We start from the raw sequence: 10,227 nt of genomic DNA on the forward strand, positions 1-10,227 counted from the left end.
ACAAACAGAAAGACAGCAACTTGGAGGAGAAAAAAAAAAACTATGTAGGGAGAAGAAAGTTTTAAAAAAGAAAACAAAACAAACAAAAATCCTTAGAGAGATAAAATAATTACCACGAAACAAGAATAGAGTATTTTAAAAAGATGAAATATCAGGGAAAAGAAAGTTTTTAGAAGTTATAAATATGTTATCAGAAGCTAAAACTCAATGGAAGAGTTGAAAACTAACATTGAGGAAATTTCTCAGAAAGATGAGCAAAAGCTATAGAAGGTGACAGAAGAGAAAGAACTGGTTCCCAAAAAACTGGACAATTGATTCATAAAAGTATGCTAACATGTGCTTAAGCATTTTAAAGGAGAATTTAAAGAGAACAAATGGAACCCACAAGTAGACAAATGAGAGAAAGTCCAATAGAAAGATTGGCTAAATTGTTGAGTACTCCATGACCACTGACAATTATGATCATTAAAAATTGACATGAAAATATATGAAATTGTATTTACTTAAAAATTTTACTAACAAGAATTTGGGTTATGTTAAATATGATGATATTATATAAAATAGATTTTATCTGTGGCTACACACATTGTCAGGCTTCCCTAGTGGCTCAGTGGTAAAAACTCCACCTGCCAATGCAGGAGACACAGGTTCAATCCCTGGGTCAGGAATATACCCTGGAGAAGGAAATAGCAACCCACTCCAGTATTCTTGCCTGGGAACTCCCACGGGCAGAGGAGCCTGGTGAGATAAATCCATGGGGTCAAAAGAGTTGGACACAACTTAGCAACTAAACAACAACAAATGTACATTGTCATTTTTTAAAGACAAAAAGTAAACAGCAAAGAACTAACACCAGTGTTTATCTTCAGGCAGTAGGAATGCAAGTGATGTTTTTGTTTGTTTTTTCTGTATTTTCCAAATTTCCTATGCTAAACCCCTTACTTTTATAAATATGAGTTAAAAAAATGTTCCTTTAAAAAATATGGTGTACGGAAGAGCTTCTTCCTTTCTTCTCTTCACTTGTCATCTCCTGGAGCAAACAACCCACATTCAAGTTACCAGTGCCCCTGTCTCACAGCTCTTCCAATCACCCTTTCCACATCTCCAACCTCACATCCTACTGGCTATCATCTCATCTCCTCAGTGTCTGATTTCCCATTTTTTTTTTTTTTATACAGCTGTTAAAAATATGGAACGCTTCACGAATTTGCGTGTCATCCTTGCGCAGGGGCCATGCTAATCTTCTCTGTATCGTTCCAATTTTAGTATATGTGCTGCCGAAGCGAGCACTGATTTCCCATTTTTAATCGCTTATATAAACAAGTTAAAGCCCTTTAAAGGGATTCTGACATAGTTCTTCTGCATTTCACTCAATGCTTCACAAATAATAGGAATGAGGGAATTTCCTGGAGATCCAGTGGTTAGGACTCAGGACTTTCACTGCCATGGCCCCCAGGTTCAGTTTCTGGTCAGGAAACTAAGATCCCACAATCCATGCAGTGTGGTGGTGTTCTGTCCCTAAGTCACGTCTGACTCTTTATAATCCCATGGACTGCAACATGCCAGGCTTCCCTGTCCTTTACCATCTCCCAGAGTTTGTGCAAACTCATCTCCATTGAGTTGATGATGCCATCCAACCATCTCATCTTTTGTTACCCCCTTCTCCTGCCCTCAATCTTTCCCAGCATCAGGATATTTTCCAATGAGTCGACTCTTCGCATCAAGTGGCCAAAGTATTGGAACTTCTGCAACAGTCCTTCAAATGAATATTCAGGGTTGATTTCCTTTAGGATTAACTGATTCAATCTCCTTGAAGTTCAAGGGACTTTTAAGAGTCTTCTCCAGCACCACAATTCAGAAGCATCAGTTTTTCAGTGCTCAGCCTTCTTTATGATCCAACTCTCACATCTGTACATGACTACTGGGAAAACCTTAGCTTTGCCTATACAGACCTTTGTCAGAAAAGTGATGTTTCTGCTTTTTAATGTACTATCTAGGTTTGTCATAGCTTTTCTTCCATGGAAGAAAAAATAAAGAATTAAATATACACTTATTGAAGAAATAAATGTTAGAGAAGAGGAAGATGTGGTAGTAGGTGGACTAGAGAGCTGCGAAAGGCTTCATGGAGGTGGGAAGACCTGATCTAGGCTTTGAAAAATGGCTAAAATTTGAGTGTATCAAAGGGAAAGCAAGCTGACATGCCAGGAAAAGTGAAGAGCTGGGAGAGGAGATGGACCTGGTCCCATAAGCTCAGGAGACATACAATAATTGCTCCTGGTTGGAATGCAAATTGTGGGTTGGAAAAGAGTAGAGTAAGTGTGGAGAAATCAAGGCTGGATGAGGAAGAGTATCAAGCCCAGCCTCTACACTGTGGTTCTCAAACTTTGGCCGACTTTATACACAGCTTTGCTGGGCCCGAGTCCCAGAGTCTCTGTCTCAATAGATCTGGGGTAGGCCCTGAGATGTTTCAGTTCTAATACGTTCCCAGGTCATGCTGGATGCACGTTAGAAACACCTAAAAGGCTTCTCAAAAAGCCAAAGCCAGGGCCCTACTCCTCAGGGATTTCAATGTAACCAGTCTAAATTAGAACCTGAGCACTGTTGTTTATTTTTTTAATAATCATAATTGATTAAAATAGGCTACCAGGGTGTCTAATCCTTCTAATTACTTGTATAAGCAATAAGGAGCCCTTCATGGTTTCTGTTACACAAATAATAATGTCAAAAAATGAGAAATTACACAAAAAAAATCTAAATTATGTAAAATCCCAGTACTAAAGACAACTACTGATGTTTTTTTTATTTAAATAAATAGAGATATATTTAGCTGCATTGGGTTTTAGTCGTGCACTTGGAATCTTTCATTTCAGTGTGCAGGTTTCCTTCTAGCTGTGGCACACAGGATTAGTTGCCCCACAGCATGTGGGATCTTAGTTGTCCAACCAGAGTTCAAACCTGTGTGTACCCTGCATTGGAATGCAGATTCTTAACCACTGGACCACCAGAGAAGTCCCGAGAATAACTACTGTTAATGGTTTAGAATAAAATCTCCAGATCTTTCCCATGCAAACATATACATAAAAACATATATTGACAAAGATGGGATTATGTTTACTAATTGCTTTTACTGTGAATGACTTCCATAACAATAAATATAAGTATTAATATAAATCATAGTTGATGATGACTGCATAGTACTCCTTCAGAAGGATGTGCTGTGGCTTAATCCATCAGTAGAGCATGTTTTAAGACTGTGGAGGGTGAGCCACACCATATGATCAGAGAGAAAGCACAGGATTCAGGTTCTACTCCTGGCTTTCCCACTGGCTGGGTGAAGTTAGACAAACCAAAATCTATGCAGAGGACTTCCCTGGTGGCCCAGTGGTTAAGAATTCACCTGCCAGTGCAGGGGACTCAGGTTCAATCCCTGGTCCAGGAAGATTCCACATGTGGCAGAGTAACTAAGCCTATTCACCACACCTGCTGACCTCTTGCTCTAGAGCCGACCTCATGATGCAACTACTCAGCCCACATACCCTGGAGCCCGTGCTCCGCAATGAGAGAAGTCACCACAGTGCAAAGTCCAAACACTGCAACTAGAGAAAGCCCGCTCACAGCAACAAAGACCGTCTCAACCAAATAAATATTTTTCAAATGTTATTTTTTAAAAATTGTGCATGCTGCTAAAAAGCCCTCAACTGGGGTATTATTGGTAAAAAAACAATTAGAATAAAGAAACCCTAGGATTTGTTGACAGTAAAATGTGAGAGTTACGGGAAAAAAAATATTTTAAATATGGAAATTGTTAGTAGACAAAGAAATAACTTTTTTTATTATTTAAAGAAAAGCCCAAGATAGGAATTAACATACTTTTTCAAAGGCAGAGAGGTTCAAGACAGTGACATATATTATTTCCTTCTCTGAAATATAACGATACTTTCTTGAAGTGCTAGCTGATGTCTTACCTAATCCGTAAAGCCTGCTGTGATTTTTACCCTGTGATTTCCTGTTACACTTACAGTTTAACACACGGCTTAGCCCTTAATCACAGAGTCTTTTATCCTTTCTCAATTATTTGTCTTGGCACCCCAACTAGGCTGTAAACTCGTTGAGCACAGAGATGGCCCCCTCCACCACCACTCCTAATACTTACTTTTTGAGCTCTAGTACCTAATGTAGTGCAGAGTTCACAGTAAGTATCTATTAGGAACATTCGTTGATCTTCAATTTTGCAATTCAGTAATCTGGCCAGCAGACCACTCTAGTTACTGATGCATATTTTCTATCCCTATAGACAAATCTCTAGGAATCCTTAAATTTACAAATATGTCAAAGATAGCTACTTCAATTTAGGCAGTTTCTAAGTAATCTAGCATTTGAGGTTCCCCCCCTTCCATTGGCTCTAGAAATCTAAGCTCCCCAAAGCCCCCTTTTTTCCTATTTCATACTAAATGACAGCTGCAATGACTTCCAGAGTTCAAGTCAGTGTACAGATCATACTGCCGTGGAATCTGCAAGTCTGTGTATTTGGTGAGCTCATTATGCAATAAAACTTGAGGTCAGAGATTAAAGTCTATTTTCCAGCAGACAAAAATTGGTTTGACAATATGCAACCCACAGTTTGTTCAACACAATACTCACATACGGCAAATTATGCTTCTGAGGTAGTCAAAACCTTTTCATTTTTGTTAATATTTGGTTATAAAGGAACAAAATTCACAATTCTCTTTTTGCCTAAAAATAATACAGAGAAGCAGTGAATGGTTTTTCTTTCTTATAGTTTATATTAACTAACTTAGAACTCCTAAATATGAAATCTATCAACTTACCCAGACTATTCTCAATATTGGCAAGTTTTCCAATATAATACTTTAAAGACGGAAAAAAAATTCCAGCTGCAGTCTTTCCTTTCTTTCTCTCCTTCTTCCTTCTTTTTATTTCCCCCTTTCTTTATCCCCTTCTCTCTCTCCCACTCCCTGCCTCCCTCCATTCCTTCCCTCTTTGTGTTCCTTTCATGTAACATTTAGTGCCTGCTGTGTGTGCTCTGAACCAGGGACTACACAAACAGCACTGAACATCACACACACAGTCATAGCTCTGGTCAAAGAGCCAGTTATAAACCAGAGATTACAAGCTGGCAGCTTTCAGATCTATCATGACCCACAAATGAATTTTGTTTGGCCCACACCATGTCTTTTTAAAATTATTTCCCTACATTTTAAGACCAGGACCTTTCCCACAAAAGTCACAATTCTGGGTTATATGAAAAATTGGAAAATCTAGTAGCACTGAGTCCCTGCTCGCTGAAGAGAACAACTAGCATATCCGAGTGGGAACTGCCCTGGTTGGACATATAAAGTTCTTCCCAGCCCTCATGCACTCTCCTTCACTCAGCAGTATGTGCAACTGCTATGTTAAACAGTCATAGAAATAATAAATGTACAGTTACCAATAGCAGCAAATGCAATAAAGGGAAAATACAGAGCTTTATGAGAGAATATAAGAGGCAAACTAATTTAGATGGAGGGTCAAGCATGATCTCTTTAAGGACGTCACTTTCTTAACTTTCCTCAATACTGACACTTACCTCTTATGAAGTATTTACCCAAATGATAATAAGTACCATTTGTTGAGAATCTTCTGGTGCCAGGTACCTTATTTAATTCTCACAGAAAAGAATTCTGCATTATCTCCATTTTGCTAATGAAACACCTATGAAATACATGAGGTTCAAGAAGGTCAAACAATTAACCCAAATATATAAAACCAGAAATAGAAAACCTGAAGTCAGAACCAAACCCTGATTAATTCCAAATTATATGTTCATTCCAGTAAAAAGAGCTGTTTCAAATAAGTCCCAGTTCCAATTCCAAGAGTCGTTATGTCTCTGCTCTTCCTAAAACACATGGCCAAGAATATTCAATATAGCACACTCTTGATTTTTCTCTACCATGAGACTGAATTTGTTCTCAGACTGTACCTCCACTTATGTGTACAGTAGGGCAGAGTCACCACGTCAGACCAGCTGTTTCTACAGCTGAAGCCCAGAATCTCTGGCCAGATCTTGGGCCCTGCTGGTGCTTTGGATAACCCTAAGTTGAGTCAAGTTTATTGGGCCAGGTGCCTACTTATTGTCAGTCCTTACCTACCCACTTTGGGGATTTCCTGCCCCACCAATCACCTGGAACTTTCCATCTTTATATCCAGAGAGCTTAAATTTTGTTTTATCCGTATCACTTGATGGATTGTGTGAGCATTTCACCAAACTCTCTTTTGATTTTCTTGGCTTTCCTCTCAAACCTCTGGTTCAATATGATGTTGCTGCTTCTTCTGTTCTTTCTTCTTATTATGAGAAATTTTTGACCATTGAAATTCCTTATTACAGCCCCTATTCCAAATTCTTCTCCAGCTCATCCAGGACCTCAATTAAATAGCATCAGCAGGTAATTTCCCAGGGCACCATTGTGTTGCTGCCACCTGCATCCTTCAATCCAAATAGAATACTCAAAGTAATGACATGTGACATTATGAAAGTATAATCAATAGAAAAGGAAGATACAGGGTGTTGGGGGGTTTTGTTTGTTTTTTGTCCAAGGATACAAATGTGAAACTCTAGGTTTTCTAGGTTTTGAAGAAAGTAGAATCTGAGCATTCATGGCATTATGTGTACCTTAGCTTCATAACACTATATTCCTCACCTACAAGATAGTTCAGCCTTTTTCCTCATTCATAAATTTGCTTTTTTTTTTATTATTATTATTTTTTCCAGTGGGTTTTGTCATACATTGATATGAATCAGCCATGGATTTACATGTATTCCCAATCCCGATCCCCCCTCCCACCTCCCTCTCCACCCGATTCCTCTGGGTCTTCCCAGTGCACCAGGCCGGAGCACATGTCTCATGCATCCCACCTGGGCTGGGGATCTGTTTCACCATAGATAGTATACATGCTGTTCTTTTGAAATATCCCACCCTCACATTCTCCCACAGAGTTCAAAAGTCTGTTCTGTATTTCTGTGTCTCTTTTTCTGTTTTGCATATAGGGTTATCGTTATCACCTTTCTAAATTCCATATATATGTGTTAGTATGCTGTAATGTTCTTTATCTTTCTGGCTTACTTCACTCTGTATAATGGGCTCCAGCTTCATCCATCTCATTAGGACTGGTTCAAATGAATTCTTTTTAATGGCTGAGTAATATTCCATGGTGTATATGTACCACAGCTTCCTTATCCATTCATCTGCTGATGGGCATCTAAAAAAGAATGAAACTAGAACACTTGTAAAAGAATGAAACTAGAACACTTTCTAACACCATACACAAAAATAAACTCAAAATGGATTAAAGATCTAAATGTAAGACCAGAAACTATAAAACTCCTAGAGGAGAACATAGGCAAAACACTCTCCGACATAAATCACAGCAAGATCCTCCCAGAATATTGGAAATAAAAGCAAAACTAAACAAATGGGACCTAATGAAACTTAAAAGCTTTTGCACTACAAAGGAAACTATAAGTAAGGTGAAAAGACAGCCCTCAGATTGGGAGAAAATAATAGCAAATGAAGAAACAGACAAAGGATTAATCTCAAAAATATACAAGCAACTCCTGAAGCTCAATTCCAGAAAAATAAATGACCCAATCAAAAAATGGGCCAAAGAACTAAACAGACATTTCTCCAAAGAAGACATACAGATGGCTAACAAACACATGAAAAGATGCTCAACATCACTCATTATCAGAGAAATGCAAATCAAAACCACAATGAGGTACCATTACACGCCAGTCAGGATGGCTGCTATCCAAAAGTCTACAAGCAATAAATGCTGGAGAGGGTGTGGAGAAAAGGGAACCCTCTTACACTGTTGGTGGGAATGCAAACTAGTACAGCCGCTATGGAGAACAGTGTGGAGATTTCTTAAAAAACTGGAAATAGAACTGCCATATGACCCAGCAATCCCACTTCTGGGCATACACACTGAGGAAACCAGATCTGAAAGAGACACGTGCACCCCAATGTTCATCGCAGCACTGTTTATAATAGCCAGGACATGGAAGCAACCTAGATAAATTTGCTTTTCTAGTCAGCTTGGCAGACTGAGCCAATGTAAGAAATCCTTCCACTTTGACCTCATAGGAATGCTGTATTTTCTTTTTTATGTTAAGACATAAATGAGTTTGAAATCAAGAAGTGATGCATGAGACAAGTGCTCGGGCCTGGTGCACTGGGAAGACCCAGAGGGATTGGGTAGAGAGGGAGGTGGGAGGGGGGAGCGGGATGGGGAATACGTGTAAATCCATGGCTAATTCATGTCAATGTATGACAAAAACCACAACAATATTGTAAAGTAATTAGCCTCCAACTAATAAGAATTAAAAAAAAAAAAGAAAGAAATCAAGAAGTGAAACTCTTAGGAATAGAGCAAAATTTAGGATGGTAATTGGGAACTGAAGTCAAAATGTTCACAGGAGAATCTGAGTTGAATATGGGCCTTAACAGTTTGTGACATTAGCACCTATGTGAGGACAGGGGTATAGGACTCTAGGTCAAGGCAGGACTCACACAGGGCTGGCCCTAGAAAAACTTTTCCCACCCATCTGAGGAAGCAGCAAGGAAACTCGCTCCCATGAATGGAAAAACAGTCACTGGAGAGAAATTTGAAATCAAGACCTTCGGCTTGTGCAGAAAACGAGGTTGAAATTCACACTCTTCGTGATACTGGAACCTCAAGGCTAAAAAATTAAAAGTATAAAGTGGCTTGACACTACAGAACCCACAGGTCCCCAGTCAGGGGGAAAAGTAAAACATTCTGTAGGAACTCTCCAACAACCCAACACACAAGAGACTTTCACAGAAAACAGAACAGCCCCTGCTGAAGATAACTTCATAGTAAAAATCAGAAACCACACCAGGAAATAAACCACTGAGGAAATGTTGGCAGACAGGACAAAGGTGGTCCTTCATACCCGAGGACTGGTTTCAGTAAAACTATTTTAAAAAGAGTTTAAGGTAAGTGTGTTAAAAATATCTGGAGAGACAGAGTAGGGGAAGAAAAATCTCTTCCTCTGTCTATAATAGTTCTCTGGCCAGGACCCTGTAAGTTGGATTCACAGGAGTAAAGCATACAAATTTATTTAATCTAAGATTTCCATGACACAAGAGCCCTCATAAGGAAATGGAAATCCAAAGAAATGGTTAAACCTGAGCCTTTTTATACAGTTTGATGAAGAGTAGGAACTTGCACAAAAATTGATAGGACAAAAAGATACGAGCTCAAGGTAGTAAACTGGGGAGACAACAAAACTTGATCTTCAAATTCCTCTCACAGTCCCTCTGTCTTAGGAGATAAGGGTGGTCCTTTCTTCTGGATATGGGGAGGCCATCTCTCACATGAGGGTCTCAAAACCTGCTTCAGGTGAGATGGGATAAGTCAGAGAGTTCTTCCTGCATCTTCTGTTCCTCAGACATCTTCAGCTTAATATATTCCATATGCCAAGGTGCCTTTTTTTGGGGGGGTAGTGTGTCCTGAACCCTGTCACTGAGAATCAGTACACAATGAGGAAACAGGACTATTTGACCTTGAAAGTCCCTTCTTTTAACACCAACATTACAATCGCCCAACCCTGCCTTCTACCTGCAGATTCCGCAGCTGCAGATTCCGCAGCTGCAGATTCTACCAACCACAAATCAGTTTAGAACAAAACCAGTGCAAGGTTGGTCGAATCCCCCGATATGGACCCTGAGAATTTAGAGGGCCAACTGTACTACACCCTTTCATATAAGGGACTTTCGAATTCACAGAGTTTGTTTATCCGAAGGAGTCCCAGACCTTATCCCCCTAGGCATATGGAGGGCCATCTCTAGTGGATTGTGTAAGTAGTAGGCATTGATCTTAATCTACAGTCTGAGGCAACTAATAAATATACATGAGCGCTCAGCTGCTTCAGTAGTATCCGACTCTTTGCGACCTTATGGACCATAGACCGCCAGGTTCCTCTGGCCATGGGATTCTCCAGGCAATAATACTGGAGTGGATTGCCATGCCCTGCTCAGGGGATCTTTCCGACCCAGGGACCAAACCCAAGTCTCTTGTACCTCCTGCATTGGAAAGTGGGTTCTTTATCAATCGCATCAGCTGGGAAGCCCAACTAATAAATATTACTTTCTGTACTTCCTATACCTTAAATTTTCTTTTCAGTCCTCATTCCGTTAGTCTGACAAA

The 10,227-nt window shown here is 39.6% G+C and overlaps 1 non-coding gene across 1 annotated transcript; it reads right to left on the reverse strand.

The window, feature by feature from the left end:
- Window positions 1–1,183: 1,183 nt before the first annotated feature.
- On the reverse strand, window positions 1,184–1,290 carry LOC122682362. The gene has a single exon (XR_006337365.1). It is a non-coding gene; the product is annotated as a U6 spliceosomal RNA (small nuclear RNA).
- Between the last annotated feature and the right edge of the window lie 8,937 nt (window positions 1,291–10,227).

The sequence above is a fragment of the Cervus elaphus genome, chromosome 23 (assembly GCF_910594005.1).
Source record: "Cervus elaphus chromosome 23, mCerEla1.1, whole genome shotgun sequence".
Lineage (NCBI taxonomy): Eukaryota > Metazoa > Chordata > Mammalia > Artiodactyla > Cervidae > Cervus > Cervus elaphus.